The 17,680-nt window shown below is 45.4% G+C and overlaps 1 long non-coding RNA gene across 1 annotated transcript; it reads right to left on the bottom strand.

Moving 5' to 3' along the window:
- Nucleotides 1–898: 898 nt before the first annotated feature.
- LOC125753723 (uncharacterized) lies at nt 899–16,658 on the bottom strand. The gene is made up of 3 exons (XR_007406177.1): nt 16,200–16,658; nt 14,643–14,749; nt 899–6,474 (listed from the first exon to the last, which is right to left on the bottom strand). It is a non-coding gene; the product is annotated as an uncharacterized LOC125753723 (long non-coding RNA).
- Between the last annotated feature and the right edge of the window lie 1,022 nt (nt 16,659–17,680).

Genomic DNA, 17,680 nt, shown 5'->3' with positions numbered 1-17,680 from the left:
ATAGACCTCGATGTCACTTTGGCCGAGTCACCATACCAAGGCTTAATAACCTATAACCCAATTGCAATTTCAACCTTTGCCAGAAATGCAGTCAGGAATTTTCTGATAAGCACCAATGAGGCAATCTGTCACATGGTACTTGCTGTCCATCCCTTAAAGGAAAATGGGGTAATCTGCATTATAGGAAGCCTTCTACTCAGCCCTAACAAAGTTAGAGCTTCTTTTCTTCTGCTGACAACTTTCTTGCTCCAACCTCCTTTCTGACAAAACAAAACAAAACAAAACAAAACAAAACCTTCCAGGGCTCCCTGGGTGGCTCAGTTGGTTAAGCACTTACTTTCAGCTCAGTTCATGAACTCAGGGTCCTGGGATCAAGCCCCTCTTGGGACTCCCTTGCTCAGTAGGGAGCCTGCTTCCCCCCCTGCACTGCCTCCCCCCTCCCCTGCTTTTGCTCTCTCTCAATCTCTCTCTCTCTCTCTCTCTCTAATACATAGAATCCTTAAAAAGGGGGATGCCTGAGTGGCTCAGTGGTTGAGTGTCTGCCTTTGGCCCAGGGCGTGATCCTGGAGTCCCGGGATCAGGTCCCACCATGGGGCTCCCTTCATGGAGCCTGCTTCTCTCTCTGCCTGTGTCTCTGCCTCTCTCTCTCTCTCTCTCTCTCTGTGTCTCTCATGAATAAATAAATAAAATCTTAAAAAAAAAGAATCCTTTAAAAAGAAAAAAAATTCCATTTTGTACAACCACCCTCTACCAGGCAGATGGGATGCTGTCTGATTTAGTCATTTAATAAAGCCAATTAGACCTTTAAAATTCTTTGGTTGAATTTTTTTATTTAACAGGTAAAAAAGTTATTTTATGATCAGTTTCTAGTGAGCACCTTTTGGCATTGCCCAGCTGATTGACACATAATCTCTGAAGATTAGGAGTTTGATGAGTAGTGTGTCTCCTGTCAAAGTATCACCTGTACTCATTATTAGTTCATGAATAGTTTTAAGTGATACTTTTTTACTTGTCTGCATTTATTTTTAAAAGAAACACATATAAATGGGGAAGACGACAGTTGTGAAAGGTAGAGAAGAATCATGGCTTCAGACAGAGCTGTACTAATAGAAGAGATTGAAAACATGAGCCCAAGGTCCCAAGGGGCAGAGAATAGTAGGCAGGAAGATGTTGGGAGCTGGGCTGGGGCGGTGAGACCTGGGTTGTACAGCAGATCTAACCAAAATCTTTCCTGGAGGTAAGGGAGGGTGGGGGCAGAATTGAGCTAGAATGAGGTTTGAAGAATATGGTGGAAGGGAACATGCTGGGAGCCCAGACTGAGGAGGGATTGGAGAGAAAGGAGATGCAGCAGTGGTTTTGGGAAGAGGTTTGCTGAAAGGGAGGGCAAGATAAAGAGAGACCCAGGAAGCAGTGCTGAGGGGTTGGAGTGTCCTTCTAAGGTTGGCAGGGGAATACAGCATTGCCTGTTAGCCTCTGAAGAATGAAGGTCACTTATGCACACTCCAAAACCTTATTTTGACCATCAGGGGCTTGACCCACCGATACAGAAGACCAGAGACTATATGTCCATAAGTCTACTCTACGTCCATAAGTCTACTCTGACAGTAAGACTTTGTGGAAATTTTTCTAGGCCTTTAGGGGCAATCATATGCCTCTGAGGTCCTAATGAGGGCAGAGCAAGGTGAGAAAGAGGGGTATAAGGCAGGGATAACTGCCTTCTCATGAGAGTTGGGACAAATAAGGGCTGTGCTGGGGAAGAAGAGATGATGAGACATGTTTTCAGTAAGGTCCCTGGCCACTCCCCTTTTACTGAGTTGGTTGGGATTGAGAGGGCATAACTATCAAAAGAAAAACAGAACACTTCCCACCCTCATATCCACCTCCACATCCATAATGAAGGAGTGCTGTCATGTGAGTACAAACCCAGAGAATGCTGCTGGCAGCATCCAAGAACCTGAGAGACATAGCCAGGTTGTGGATCCCATGTGGTTCTTTCTAGAATTTGACCTCAAGTCCCAGGACGCAGCAGTGGGGCAGTGGTAGAAGTTGATGCAGTTTTACCAAGTTTCTTCAGAACAGTAGTGAGTTTCCTTCCATTCCCAGAAATAAAGAAAAATTGTGTAGAAGGCCCTGACAAAGCATATTTTCTGTAAAAGTTCATTAGCCACAGAAGCTGTAATGGATTTTTTTACACATGTAATTCAGGAGAACTATCTAAGGATGCAGAGGCAGCCTGATGCAGTGGTTAGGGAGCTTGTGCTCTGAGATCGATGCATTTTATGAAGATGGCCAAGTTACCCACTTTCTCTGAGCTTCAGTTTTATCTGTAAAAATGGGGATAGTGACACCTACCTCATAAACTTTACCTGAAGTCTTGATGAAAGAAAGAATCCAGATTCATGATTTTTCAGAAGGCCATTTTATCTCACTTTTTTATTTTTGAAAGGAAGTTCTATGCCCCAGGATAGAACTCAAATTCCCCAGGATGGGGCTCAAATTCACAAATACAAGATCAAGAGTCACATGCTCTATTCAATGAGCCACTAGGTGCCCCTTCACAAGGCCATTTAAAAAACCATTGTGTTGGGGCACCTGGGTGGCTCAGTGGTTGAGCGTCTGCCTTTGGCTCAGGTCATGCTCTTGGAGTCCTGAGATTAAGTCCTGCGCCGGGCTCTCTGCCAGGAGCCTGCTTCTCCCTCTGCCTGTGTCTCTGCTTCTCTCTCTGTGTCTCTCATGAATAAATAAATGAAAATCTTTTTAAAAAGTAAAAAAATAAAAATAAATTTAAAAAACCACTATATTTTCACTGGATCCTGTTTGTTCACTCAACAATTGGATGAAAATGTTTCTTGAATGGCTATTGTGCACTCAGTGTGGTGATGGCTACAAAAGAAGAGGTGCTCCCTCACCTCATTCTCCAGGCATCTGCCTCCTGGTGGGAAAGCCAAATAGCATGAGATCTGGTAAGGCCCCTGTGAAACCGAATGCTCAACTATGTTGTCATTCCCTTCTGTGTCCCCAGCATTCATGAAAGCAAGGCTATGCCAGTACACTGGCTAATGTGGGATGCATGAAAGGAAGGATGTGGAGCAAAGCATTGAAAAGCAGGATTTGGAGAGGTAGAAGGAAAGATTGCATTCTAGGTACATATGTGCTGAATGAGCGAATGACTAAACAAATAAGCAAAGACAACAAAATCAGAGAACAGCAGGCATAACCGAAGACCAGCCTAAGTGGACTGCAGAAATTGTAGAGTTGTGAGGAACAAGGTAGAGACAGAGCAGGTTGTGGAAGAGCTCTGAAGATAGCAGAATCTTCTGGTAGGAACATGAGGTCTGAAGCTGAAGTAACAGAGTTGTTTTCGGACTCCTATCATTTATTGGCCATGTGACTTGAGCAAATTACTTGACCTCTCTGTACCTCATCTGGGAAAAAAAATAGGTATAACTATTAATATCTACTTTATGGCATCATTTTGAGGATTAACTGAGAGGGTGCATATGAAACCTAAGCATAGTGCCCAGTACCTGGTAAATGCTCCAAACTGTGAGCTTTTAGTCTCGGTATTGTTCTTATTAAAGGCTAAGAAGAAGAGTATAGATTCCATATGGAACCCACAGGGAACCAGGGAAGCTCTTGGAAATGGGAAATGGGAATGGGAAGCAGTCTTCTGTAATCACTGGGCAGCAGAGTTCAGGCTGGTCAGAGGGGAAGAGGGTCATGGCAAAGGTGTTGCCCCAAAGAGTCAAGAAGGGATGACAAAGGACTAGAAACAAGCCTTCCTCAAAAAGAGAAAGGCTGCCACCATTTGTTTAAAGCTGTGTGAAATCTGGAGCCTGACACACAGACACTCAGTAACTCTATTAAATGGACTTCTCTAGACGTTGCACAAGTTGAACAACATGTTTCTGGAGCTCACAGGTTCAATGGCAAACACTAGTGGACTTCTCTAGGTCAAGCACAGAGAGTTGTGGTTTGTGTGTGGGTTTTTGTTTTTTTTAAGATTTTATTTACTTATTCATGAGAGACAGAGGGAGGCAGAGACACAGGCAGAGGGAGAAGCAGGCTCCCTGCAAGGAGCCTGATGTGGGACTGGATCCCAGGACCCCAGGATCACACCCTGAGCTGAAGGCAGACACTCAACCACTGAGCAACCCAAGTGCCCCAAGTATAGAGTGTTTTAAAGCACTGGAGAAGTCTACTAAGACTTGGCCCCTGGCTTATTTCAGTGTCTTCTACTTAGCAAATTAATACATGTGAAAGGAAAGCCAGTGAATGTGGTTAGCTCAAGAGTGACCAGATTCTTTTTTTGTGTCAGAGTATTAAAGAAATGAGACAAATAATTATGCTTCTTGTACTCTTTCTTAGGTCACTGCTCTGCCGGAGTCTAATGGAATTGGAGGTCCAGGTCAAGGAAGAAAAGGCAAACTCATCAGTTTGTTTGTGGCCACATTCAAGGTTTCAGTTTTCATCTGAGCAAGGGGTGTCACAGTTTTGTGTTTCTTTTTCTGATCTACTTTTTCAAATTCTAATCTGCTAGTCAGGAATGCCTTCATTGCAACCGACTAAAATGCTATTCAAATTGCTTTTTAAGAAAAAAGGAGAGAAATTTTATTTATTGGCTCATGAAACCAAAAATCCAGAGGCAAGTTTCAGGTGTAGCTGTATATAGCCACTCAAATACTATCACCAGAAATCTCCTCTCTTGCTTTCTCTGGCTCAGCTCTCTTTTCTCTGCATTCTCAGGTGGTGCCTCTGGCAGTGTCAGAATTACATTCCCACAGCAAAAAGTCCCAGCAAACAAAAGGCATTCTCTTTCCCAATAGTCTTAAGAAAAGCTCCAGGTTGGAGTCTCATTGTTTGCATTGGCTTTGGGTAACTTGGGTTTTTTCTGAATGTTTGGCTGGAGCCAAGAGATGTGACACCTTGGCTACTTCCATGCTCTCCTCTGGAGCTGAGCACCAGTGAGATTAAGCCACCACTAAACCCTACAGTTGAAAGTGTACAAGGAAGGGCTTCCCTAGGAAAATTGAAGTTTAGTTACCACAATGAGGAAGCCGATGCCAAGCAAACAAAAAACACAGCTGACCCCTAAAGGCCGCCAATACCCAAACCACAAGTCAATGGAAGGCTCCTGAAGGCACAAGTAATGCAACGGACCAATAGGTTAACATTGAATCAAGTTGAGAGTCAACCTATCTTCTGTATTTCCAGGAAAGCAGCATCCAGCGGGGAGCAAATTTCAGCACTCAGAGGTTGAGCCTTGTTGAGATCGTGGCATAGAAACTTCCATTGGTTTTACCTAAATGCACTATCCTCTCTGGAAGTATTACTTCTGAGGAAAGTGCTTCGGGAGCACTTAGTGCTTTACATGTTTGTAAAGCACCTTGAGTTCTCAAGAAGCGTTACACAAATGCGTGCATTTCTAATTGTGACTTTCTGAAGCACTGATTTCTTAAGTGGCCTGGTATTCGGATAATGATCTTAGGATCCCAGTCCTGGAGGAAAACACATTTTTCTCTTAGGCAGCTACTCAGTGGAATATGGCAATGAAATCTCCATCAACAGCTCTGAAGACTAGCCCTGAAATAATCAACCTTTATATCCATTTGCATTTATATTTCTAAAATGGATGGATAATAATAATTTAGCACATGATACATGAAGCATAAGAACTCATGGTAACATTAAATTCACATAGTTATTCAACCCATTTGCTAAGTGCCTACCATGTGCCAGGGTCTATCCCAAACTCAGAAGATGTAGGAATAAACAAAACAGATTTAGAAAATCCTTGCTTATATGAAGCTTATATTTGCAATAGTGTGTCCATATACACCTTTAACAAACTTGGCAAAGTCTCAGTGAGTGCTTCCTCTAGCCTAGACTTTCTGCCAGTGCTCTGCATACATGGATGATTCTCCACTTCCTACCGATTAAAAACTGGCTTCAGAGAGATGTAGACACCTGCTCAAGGAGCCACAGACCATGAGTGGTAGTATTAGGACTGAAATTCTTATCTCTGTATCTGCCTTTTAATTGCTACTCTCTCTTAGGCAGTGGATGGGAGGTGAAGGAGAGTGGTGGGGACTGTGGCAAACCAGGGAACAAACTCAGTGCAAAGGGAGCCGCTATTACTCAGCTCCAGCCACTTGTCACAGGGAAATGTGTTTCACTGCAGCTACATTTTCAGATTTTTCAAGAGGAGCCCACAAACAGGATTTTGATGTGAAAAGTGATTTTTATAACACTGTGAAAGCCAAAAATAATCTGTCTGGGCATAATTCGGGCTCTGGGTCTGCCGCTCTATTAGAGGTAACAGCGTGTCCAGGAGGGTCCCTGGGGTGGTGAGATTCCAGAGAGCAGCTGGGTAGAAATGTAGGTAGAGAGCTGTAAAAACAGCTGTGGTCCTTGCACAAAGCATTTCTCAGGTTGATTTCATAAGGCTAAGGTAGAAAAACGGTGCCTTGTTTACTAAAAAAAAAAAGAGAAAGCAAAGTTCTTAATGAAAGGTAAGAGTGAGGAAGCAGCTGAACATTCCAACCCCACCCTGCCCCCCCCCAACATGGAGGAGGTTGGCATAGAACCATCCTATGGTGGGTTGACAGGCCACGCTTATCTGAAAGGGAAAATTTAACTTCAGGGCGGGCTTCGTGTTACATCTGAGGTCCTAATAATGATCATTATGCTGTCAGAGCAAAAGACATAGTTCAAAATAATTCTCCTCCTAAAAGTCACATTCTACTTGCTTCCTGGCCCTTCCTTGCCTTCTCCACCCTGTGGCCTCCCACACTCAGCAAGCCTTTCCTCTTCCCCATCCCATTTGCCAAGGGATGACAGCCATGGGACATGGGGAGGTCTCATCCCGGGGTGGTCTGGGGTTGGAACAGAGTTGGTGGCAGCGCCTCCTCCTGTCCTGGCTTCTGGGGGAAGGGAGGGACACAGAAGAGCTTCTGTGTTTAAAAAACATTTGCACCATCAATAGAATGAAACTCTGCAAGACAATAGTTTTACTTAAAAAGTGTAAAGGAATTCCCATCCTGTAGATCTTAAAACCAGGAAACCTCTGTTTACTACAAGAATTGTTTCAGAGAGGGAGTGAAATCTGGCACATGAAAAATCTCATTTCTGTCTGCTCTCAAGATAGTAACTCTGCAGCCATATGCCATGAGTATTTCATCACAGCCAAACAGGACTGCACTGCACTGGGGACAGGTTTGCTGCTGCTGCCGCCTCATCCACCTCCTGCTACTGGAGACAGGTGGCACTGCTGTGGAAGCAATAGAAGATTAGGCACGTGCTCCTGCCTGGGACCTGACAACTCCCTATGCACCATGAGGCTTTAAGTCCCAGCTCCTCTGGGCCCTGGGAGCCTCTTCTTTGGAAAACACACAGAGTAAGGACCTAGATACTTTCTGAGCAGGACAAAACAGAGAAAACTTGTACTATGCCCTCTCCCTTACTTGAAGATCAATTAAGATTAAGAAATGGAATGACTTATGGAGGCAGGGCAAGGCTATGATTAGAGAAGTCCAGAGTCCTATGTTCCAGCGTGGGTTCTCCTGAATCATGGCCTTGGGACCCAGAACAATTTACTAAATGTCTCGAGGCCTCCGTTTCCTCATCTGTAAAATGGGAATAATAATAGGACTGAGCACACAGAGCTGTAGTGAAGGTTGGTTGGTAGAAGCTGCTCTCTTTGCCCGGAACTCATGCAGAGTTCACCACCACTGTAAATCCCATCATGCCCCCAACATCTGCAACCCAAGAGTAGGGTGCAGATGCAGACATATGCTTTAATCATGGCCCCATCACGAGTTTCTGTGGCTCCCTGGGCAGGTAATCAGGAGTTACACATCATAACCAGGGCCTCTCTCTTGCAATTCTTTAGCTGCAGCAGTGGAAACCCAAGCTATCTTTGCTCTCACTACATCACTACATCCAGAGCCTTATTTTAGACGCCACCTTTGCTTGGGTTGCTGTACTGCTCTGGCCACATTCCAGATGAGAATGTACCTGCCCTGCCTCCTGCTCCAGGCCCCTGGAGAGACCAAATTGGCAGTCCCATAGGTAAGGCGTCTACCAGCGTCAGAGTGGGAGTGGCACTTGGCACTTTGTACACATGCAGTTTCTTGAGCTCTGTTCTAGACCTATTGCTTCTGACTCACTGGGACCAGTGCCTGGGGATATTGGCCTAACAAGCCCTCCAAGGGAGCAGCAGGTGCACTTTGAAGTTAGCATTTCTGGCCCTCTGCTGCCTCAAACTGCATATCTTCTCCTCAACCTGTTTCTCCTCATCTGTCCTACTTACCTGGATCATTATCCCCCAGGGGAGATAGGCCTTCAAGCCACAGGCCAGTTGGGCCCCCAGCTTCAGGATAGGCCCAGTCACCTCTTTGTAGAGTTTGCCCTTCTTCCTGCCCGGCCTGTTGAGGCCTTCTCCGTGATGTCACTTCAGAACCAGTGGTCCTGCTCTCCACCTGACCCTTCTGGAGGTCTTGATCTGAAATGTACACCTGGTCCTGATACTCCCTTACTCAACATTCTTTAGGGTTTTTCTGTCTTCTGACAGGCTCAAAAGCCTCTCCCTACAGCTTTCAGTCTCCTGCCACTTCCACTCCTACAGAAAACTCCAAGCAGACTGACATTATGCTCAGGTCTTCGAATGTTCTGTGGGGCTGCATGCCTCTGGGCTTGTATAGACACAGTACCCTCCAATGTAATATCCTTTCTCCTCTGCTGCTTTTCCTTAAATCTTGACTGAAATGTCACCTCCTCCAAGAAGTCTTCCCAGGAGTGCTGACTAGTCCCTCCTTTATCCTCGTACACTCCCCAAATATATATCACCCATGACCCTATTTTGCTTTTATTTGCTTATGTGTTTCTGCCCTACTAGACCCACTAGAGAGATGTGCATTTTATTCATTTCAAATTCTAAACCTTTATCAGGGTTGATAAGGTCCTTCATGATCCGGTTCTTGCCCCCCTCTCCACCCTGTCTCCTACCACTTCAGTTACACTTGGCCTTCGGACTGTTGCCAATAGCACCAAACTCCTTCCTGATTCTGGGTCTTTGTTCCCGCAGTGACCTCTTCCTAGAATGCACTCCCCTAGATCTTTCCATGGCTGACTCCATCTTGACATTCAGATCTCTGCTCCCATGTCACCTCCTCAAGAGTCCTTCCTTGCTCAACCAATCAAAAGTAGTCTTACTTCCCCATTTTTTCTCTTATGGTACTCTGTTTTCTTCCCTTTGGAGCACTCATCACACGCTATAGCTACCTCTTGTTTCAAATCAGCCTATGGGGCACCTGGGTGGCTCACTCAGTTGAGCGTCTGCCTTTAGCTCAGGTTGTGATCCCGGGGTCCTGGGCTTGAGTCCCACATCAGGCTCTGTGCTCAGCAGGGAGTCTGCTTCTCCCTCGCCTCTGCCCCTCCCCGTTTGTGCTTGCTCTCTCGCTCAAATAAATAAAATCTTTAAAAAACAGTAAAATAAAACGAGCCTTATTGAAGTGTAATTTACATAAATAAAAGACGAGTTTTAACAAATATTCATATATCCACCACTCTACTCAAGATATAATTTCCAAAACCTATCCAATTTTCCTGATCCTTCTTTCCAGTCAATATTCCCCACTCCCTACCCACCTATGACCTGCCCCAGCCAACCACTCCCTACTTCCTGTTCCCATGGCTTCCTTTTGCTTGTTCTAGAACTTCATTTAAATGTAATCATATGGGGCCACCTGGGTGGCTTACTCAGTTAAGTGTCTGCCTTTGGCTGGAGTCATAGTCCCACGGCCTGTTGGTGTGTGTGGGTGGCCTACTCCTCCTTCTCCCTCTGCCCCGCCCCCATTCTTGTGCTCTCTCTCCCCCTCTAAAATAAATAATAAAATCCTAAAAAAATAATAAATGTAATCATATGGTATATATTCTTCAATCTGGCTTCTTTTACTCTGCTTAACGTTCTGGAGGTTTATTCATGTTGTAGCACTTATCAGTATTTGTTTTTTTTATTGAATACCAAGAAATTGTATGAATATTCCACAATGTATCTCTTTGCCTATTTTTTTTTTTCTCTTTTTTTTCTCTCTCTTTGCCTATTGATGGACACCTGGGCTATTTCCAGTTTGGGGCTATTATAAATAAAGCTGCTTTGACAATTCATGTTCAAGTCTTCTTGTGGACCTCCATTTTTATTTCCTTCAGGTAAATAAGTATAATGGAGATCACTGGGGAGATGGTATGTATATGTTTAAATTTTTATAAGATACTGCCAATCTTCTTTCCACAGTGTTTTTCCATTTCACACTGCTACCAGCAGCATATGAGAATTCCAGTTGGTCCATATCCTTATCAACACCTACTACCATTCTTTCCAATTTCAGCCATTCTAATGGGTGTATGGTGTCATCTCATGTTTTTAATTTACATTTTCCTAATGGCTAGTAATATTGGACAAGTTTTCACATGCTTATGGATATTTGTATATCTTCTTTTATTTTTTATTTATTTTTAAAAAATATTTTATTTTTATTTATTCATGACAGACACACAGAGAAAGAGAGAGAGAGAGAGAGAGAGGCAGAGACACAGGCAGAGGGAGAAGCAGGCTCCATGCAGGGAGCCTGACGTGGGACTTGATCCTGGGTCCCCAGGATCACACCCTGGGCCAAAGGTAGCTGCCAAACTGCTGGGCCACCAGGGCTGCCCTGTATATCTTCTTTTAAAGTATTTGCCAAAGTTTTTTGCCATATTTTAATTTGGTTTTTGCCTTCTTCTTGAGTTATATATTTCTCTGTGTGCTGTGCATGCAAATTATTGTCAAAAATATGTAATGAGGGGCACCTAGGTGGCTTAGTAGTTGAGCATCTGATTTCAGCTCAGGTCATGATCCCAGGGTCCTGAGATCAAGTTCCGCATCGGGATCCCCGTAGGGGAGCCTGCTTCTCCCTCTGCCTGTGTCAGTCTGTGTCTCCCATGAATAAATAAATAAAATCTTAAAAAAATATATGTATCAAAAAACTTTCTTCTATTCTGTGACTTACCTTTCATATTCTTAATGCTGCTTCTGCCCCCTTTTATGATTAGTTCTACCTGTGATCTAAGAGAACTCTGCCTATCCTGAGGTCATGTCAATTTTCTCCTAGAAGCTTTATAGTTTTTCTTTATTAAATCCTTAGTTCTTTGATCTATTTCAAGTATGTTGTGAGGTAGGGATTGAGACCCATTGTTTTCCTTTCTGATATTCAGTTACTAGAGCACCATTTGTTGAAAATTCTATCCCTTCAACTGTAGTTATTTAAATTTTGTTTCTTTTTTAAAAGTATTATTTGTCTCTCCCACTAGACTATGGGCTCCATATATTTGTTCTAATTTAATCTGGGCTTTTTTCCATCCCTGCTACCTCCTCGCAGGTAGAGAAAGCAGAGAAAGGGCTTATTTGCAAGTCACTTCCAGCACTGATTCTAGGGAACAGGAGCAGGCGGGTGGAGAGAGCAGATGGGAAGGAAAGAAAGCCAGGACGTGGTGTGCTATGGAGCTGGTCACCACTGTGGGCAACGGGGGCTCCATCCTGCGGAGGTCTGCACCTGAGAACCTCTACTCAGTGTTAGAGAAGAGAGTAAACATCCCCTGACCAAATAGAGCTCCATTGGTCAGGGGTTGCCCCAGCAGGATTAACCTCAGACCTGCAGACAGAAGCCCTGAGCAGAAAGCAAGAGTCCTGGGGAGCAGCTAAACCAAGTGGTTTCCACCTGCTCCAAGCTGGTTGCCAGGATGCCAGATGAGTAAAAGGTGGGTCAGAAGGATGACAAGAGGGTCACAAGTTTCTGACACACATTCATTAAACAAGTATTTATCGAGTGTCTCCACTGTGCCAAGCATTGTGTTAAGCAGTGGAGATAGTCATACAAAGCCAATCCCTGCCTGTGTAAGGGAGGCAGACAGCAAGCAATTCAGTGACTGACACATATTATACCAAGAAGAGGTATGTGCCAGGAAAAAAAATAAAACAGGGTAAGAGAATTGTGAAGATGAGTGCAGATATAGGGCTTATTTTGACCATCAGCAAGTTTCTCTGAGAAGCTGGTGTTAGAGAGAATGAACCATGTGGATACCTGAGGCAAGAACATTCCAAGCAAAAGGAACTAGGAGAGAAAAGCCTTGAGGGAAAGCTAGCTAGCTTAGGGCGTTGGAGAAACCACAGGAGTTCACTGGGGCTGTACCAGAACTAGAGGCAGAGTCTCTAAGAGGTGGGGGAAGCCAGTCTGGCAGGCCTCAGAAATGAGTTTGAATTTGATTCTGTGATGGGAAGCCACTAGAGGGCTTTAAGAAGAGTTTTAACTTGATTTTATTTATGATTTAAAAGTTATGGGAGATATCGTCACACATATATTAAAATGGCTAGAATTTATTTACTTTTAATCTATCCATTTGAGAGAGAGAGAGAGAGGTGAGTGAGCATGGGTGGGGGAAGGGCAGAGAGAGAGAGACAGACAGACAGACAGAGACAGAGACAGAAGAAGGCTACCCCACTGAGCAGGGACCCTGATGTGGGGCTTGATCTCAGGACCCTGGGATCACGACCCAAGCTGAAGACAGATGCCTAACCAACCGAGACACCCAGGTGCCCCACGGCTAGAATTTTTTTGAAAAAGTGGTAATAGCTAGGACTGGCAGGGTGCAGAGCAATGACAACTCTCACACATGCTGCTGGGAATGTGAGCCAGTGTGCAGAAGATTTTGGCAGATTCACAGAAGGACAGACTTAACTGTGCAACCCAGTGATCCTACTCCTAGGTATTTACTCAAGTGAAATGAGCCTTAAGTTCTCACGTAAACCTGTACCAAATGTTCGCAACTTTATTTTTTTTTAATTTTTATTTATTTATGATAGTCACAGAGAAAGAGAGAGAGAGGGGCAGAGACATAGGCAGAGGGAGAAGCAGGCTCCATGCACCGGGAGCCTGACGTGGAATTCGATCCCGGGTCTCCAGGATTGCGCCCTGGGCCAAAGGCAGGCACTAAACCGCTGCGCCACCCAGGGATCCCGCAACTTTATTTATCATAAACAATTTACATGTCCTTCAACTGGAGGACAGCTAATCTGCAGTCCATCTGTGTAAGAATGCTTACTACTCAGCCATTACAGGATATGGACTGGTGATAATACACATGACAAACTAGACGGACCTCAAGGGCAGTATGCTTAGTGAAAAAAAACTTCAATCTCAAAAGGTGGCATACTACTGTATGATTTCATGTATAGAACATTATCAAAATGATAAGACTGTAGAGTCAGAGAAAAACTTAGTAGACCAGGGACAGGGAGGCATGAAGTGAGAGTGAGTGTCCCTACAGAGAGGTAGAACTAGAGAATCTTTCCATGGTGAGGTCACAGTTACCTACCACGGCTGTGGTGGTAGATACACAGATCCATACACAAGATTAAGTGCATAGAACTATACACACATCCATGCACACAAATGAGTGCAGGTTATAAAATGGTGAATACAGAATAAGGTCTGCAGTGTGATTATCAGTAATGTACCAATGTCAGTGTTCTGATTTGGAGAGTTTCCTACAGCTCTTTTTAAGATGTCACCATTGCAGGAAGCTGGTTAAATGCTACACAAGACTCTAATTTTTTGCATCTTCCTGTGAGTCTATAATTATTTCAAACTAAAAATTAAGAAACAAAGTTCTGACAGTTGGGTAAAAAGTTACAAAAGACTTTTTTTTGAAATAGGGGATGTTTACAAATGGATGGGTAGTAGATGGCACTTGAGAATCCTTGTCAACTTGCTCAGTGGGATATGCTTACCAATTGTCTTCATTCTTAGGTAACACATGTTGAAGTTTTATAGGGGAAGTGTCAAGGTCTATAAAGTACTTTTGAATGGTTCCAAATATATGCCTATGTATAGACATCATTTTAAAATATAGCAAAATAGAAACAATTATTGAATTTAGGTAGTAGGTTTATAGGCGTTCACTGCATTATTCTTTTAACTTCATATTTGAACATTTTTGTAATAAAAATTTGAAAGAAAGGAAAAGGCATGAACTGCTGATATGTATAACAATAGGGATAAATCTCAAAACATCATGCTAAGTAAAGAAGCCAGATTCAAAAGGCTACATACTGAAAGATTCCATTTTGTAAAAGTCAAAATACAAGGATAGCCCTCAAATTAAAGGCTGCCAATGGCTGGAGATGGGGGGAGGGGCTGGCCACTAAAGAGTAACAAAATATTCAGGAGGTGATGAACATATTCTATATTTTGATTGTGATGATGGTTACATGACTGTGTTTGTCAAAACTCATAGAACTTTGCACTAAAAAAGGTGAATTTTAATGTGTGTAAGTTACACCAAAAAATAGGGGAAAAAAAGCAGAGGAAGTTATCACGTGCAGAACCATTAAAAAAGCAAGCTACATGAGGGCAAAGATCGTCTCCGTCCTAGGTTGTTCATTGTGCTTACACTTGGGATCTAATAAGCACTGAGTATTAGCTAGTATGTGCAGTAAGGGTTTTTTTTCCCCAATAGGGGAAACAGACCCTGTGCTGTGCAGTGTGGTGTGGTAGACTGGGCACAGAGCACCTGCTTGATGGGTAATTTGGCCTTATCTTACTCACATCGATTTGCTGTTTCCCTGCTGCATCATCTGGAACGGCGAGGTCCTGTAGTGTCCTGCATCCTGGTGCTGTCTGGCCAGGGAGACTCTGTGGCCCATCTCAGGGACCTGAGTGTCAGGAAGTGAACAAGCAACAGTGTCAGGAAGTGAAAACTGGCTGCTCCAACAGAAGTGGAAGTGAAGGAATTTCCCTTTCTCTGGAGACTTGTCAATCAAAACCAAACTTCTTTCTCTGAGGATTAGCTCCTTTTATTTTTTTATTTTTATTTTTTTGGATTAGCTCCTCTTAAAGAGAAGGAAGAACTTATAAATTCCCTTTGCAAGCCTAAAAATGCTAAATAAACATGACACTTCGTTTTTCCTACCTCATAATAACTACCATGTAGCTTTCTCAGCGCCGGGTCCCTCCATGGGGGCTGTGTTATTCTCATAGCAGTTGAATGTGGTGGCTCCTGTTAGGAGCCCATGGTACGGGTGAGGGAGCTGAGCCCCATGGGGGACTCGATCCCAGGACCCCAGGATCATGACTTGAGCCAATGGCAGACTCTCAACCACTGAGCCACCCAGGTGCCCCAGGAACACAGATTTTTAACCCAGTTTATTAGAGGGGAGAAGGAGGGGGAAGCACAGCTTATGGAGTAAGAAAGAGCTTCTATTGGGACCTCAGAAGTGGACCCAGGGCTCAATGATAATGACAAGAAAGATAGTGCTAGGTGCTGAGCTAAATAAACACTCCACATGGATGACCTCAAGTAGCTTTTCTGTTATTTTCATTTCCATTTTCAGATTAGAAAATGGAGGCCCAGGGACGCCTGAGTGGCTCAGTGGTTGGGTGTCTGCCTTTTGCTCAGGTCAGGATTTCCATGTCCAGGGATCGAGTCTGCATTCAGCTCCCTGCATGGAGCCTGCTTCTCCCTCTGCCTGTGTCTCTGCTTCTCTCTCTCTGTGTCTCTCATGAATAAATAAATAAAATCTTAAGAAAGAAGAAGAAAGAAAGAGAAAGAAAGAAAGAAAGAAAGAAAGAAAAAAATAGAGGCCCAAAGAGTCCATACACCAACTCACACATTTTCCTATGTATAGATTCATAAAATACTTGGAGCAAGACTAGGAAGGACACTCATGAAACCAACAGTAGTTACCAGAGGAGGGCGGTGAGTGTGAAAAAGGGACAGCTTTTTATGGTATTGTGTAATATATTTTAAAAACATGTATTTATTCATTCACGAGACAGAGAGAGAGAGGCAGAGACACAGGCAGAGGCTCGGAGAAGCAGGCTCCCTGCAGGGAGCCAGTTGTAGGACTCGATCCCAGGACCCCGGGACCACACCCTGAGCTGAAGGCAGACGCTCAACCGCTGAGCCACCCGGCGCCTCTGTAATATATATATATATATTTAACCATGGGAATGGCACCGTGGGTGTGTCCTCAACAACAGCAGAAAGGTAGGAGGTTGTAAAGTCGGCGCCCAAGGATCCCATGACTGACTTGGAGCAGCGTCTCAGATCGCAGCTCAGTCCTTACCCCGCCCCGCCCCGCCCCGCCCCGCCCCGCGCCACACCTTTCCGCGCGAGCCTGGTGCCGGCCCCGCACTCCCGGCCGTGCAGAGGGGGGAGGCTGAGGACTTCTGAGAGGAGGCGGCCTTCTCCGGGCTTCCTGGGGACAGTCGCGCACCTCGGCCTTGCGGGTCGCTCGGGTTCCAGCCCGGGGCGCGCCCCGTCGCGGAGCAGACGCCCGGCCAATCAGACCCGGGTGATGCCACGCCGGAGAGAAGTGGCAGGAAATCAAGGTCAAGGCCCCGGACACAATGGGGCCATTGTCGCCTCCAGTCAGTTGACTCTCAAGCCTCAGTTGCCCTTCCACCCTCGCTCTTTGTCAGCCGCGCGCCCCGCCAGGAGGCCACCCGGGCCCACCGCCTCTTTTTCGGCCTTCGCGGGAGGGAAGCCGCGCTCCGAAACCCGCCCCTGACGGGGGAGCCCGGTCGTCCCCGCAGGTCGGCTACGGCCACCAGGTGGCGACAGAGCACCACACTTCCGAGGGCGGGAGGGCGGGAGGGCGTGGGGGGCGGGGGTGCCAGCCTCGTCCGCTCCGCCCGGGGCTCGGGGCCCTTCCGTTGTAGCCACAGAAGTGAAGTTCTATTTTCCCTTCACCTTTTACTCTGGGGTCACCAGGATCTGGAAACTCAGGGGCTTTTTTCCTCCGCAAATGGCAAAATGGCCGTGGGCCGCAGCAGTTTTCTTTGATGGAGAGGAGAACGCGGGCGCCTGGGGGGCTCGGCTGTAGAGCCTCCGCCTTCGCTCAGGTCGTGATCCAGTCCCGCATCTGGCTCCCCGCAGGGGGCCTGCTTCTCCCTCTGCCTGTGTTTTTGCTTCTCTCTGTGTGTCTCTCTCATGAATAAATAACATCTTTAAAGAGAGAGAGAGAGAGAGAGAGAGAGGAGAAGGAAGGGAAACCTCTTAATACCTCGCAGGTGAAACCGACCACATCTGTCAATGGTGTCAGGGCATAACTGCCATCTCGGGGGGAGGACTCCCCGCTGTCTCTGTGATGTCCTCCTGTGTTGTTCTCCCTCGAAACCAACTTCAGTTTTCCTTCTGGGCACGTATCACAATTTGTAATTGGATACATATTTGTCTGATTCTTTTCCACCAGAATATATGCTCCATGAGAGCAGGGTCTGGGTCTGGTTTTGTTTTCCAGCGCATCCCTGGCTCCTAGTACAAGATGCCACATAGCAGGTGTTCAACAAATATTTATCAACATGGTAAATGAACGAGTGCCCTATTGAGCCCCAGGGGTGTGGGACAGAGAGGGCTGCAGGTTCCTGACAGTCCTGCAGGTGGAATGTAATGCCTGAGCCCACTGAGCAGGGGGGACAGGCCCCAGACTATCCAATTAGAGAGGCAGGCCCTGGAGGCAGAGAGAGCTTTAGGGTTAAGACTTCTGGTCCTGAACTCTGGTTTCCCAACCTTACCTCCACCCCTCATGTGCTGAGCCACTTTGCAGGAGTCACTTAACCTCTCTGAGTTTTCGTTTCCTCAC

Source organism: Canis lupus, chromosome 2 (assembly GCF_003254725.2).
Source record: "Canis lupus dingo isolate Sandy chromosome 2, ASM325472v2, whole genome shotgun sequence".
In the NCBI taxonomy this organism is placed as follows: domain Eukaryota; kingdom Metazoa; phylum Chordata; class Mammalia; order Carnivora; family Canidae; genus Canis; species Canis lupus.
This window is presented reverse-complemented; position numbering and strand designations above follow the sequence as displayed.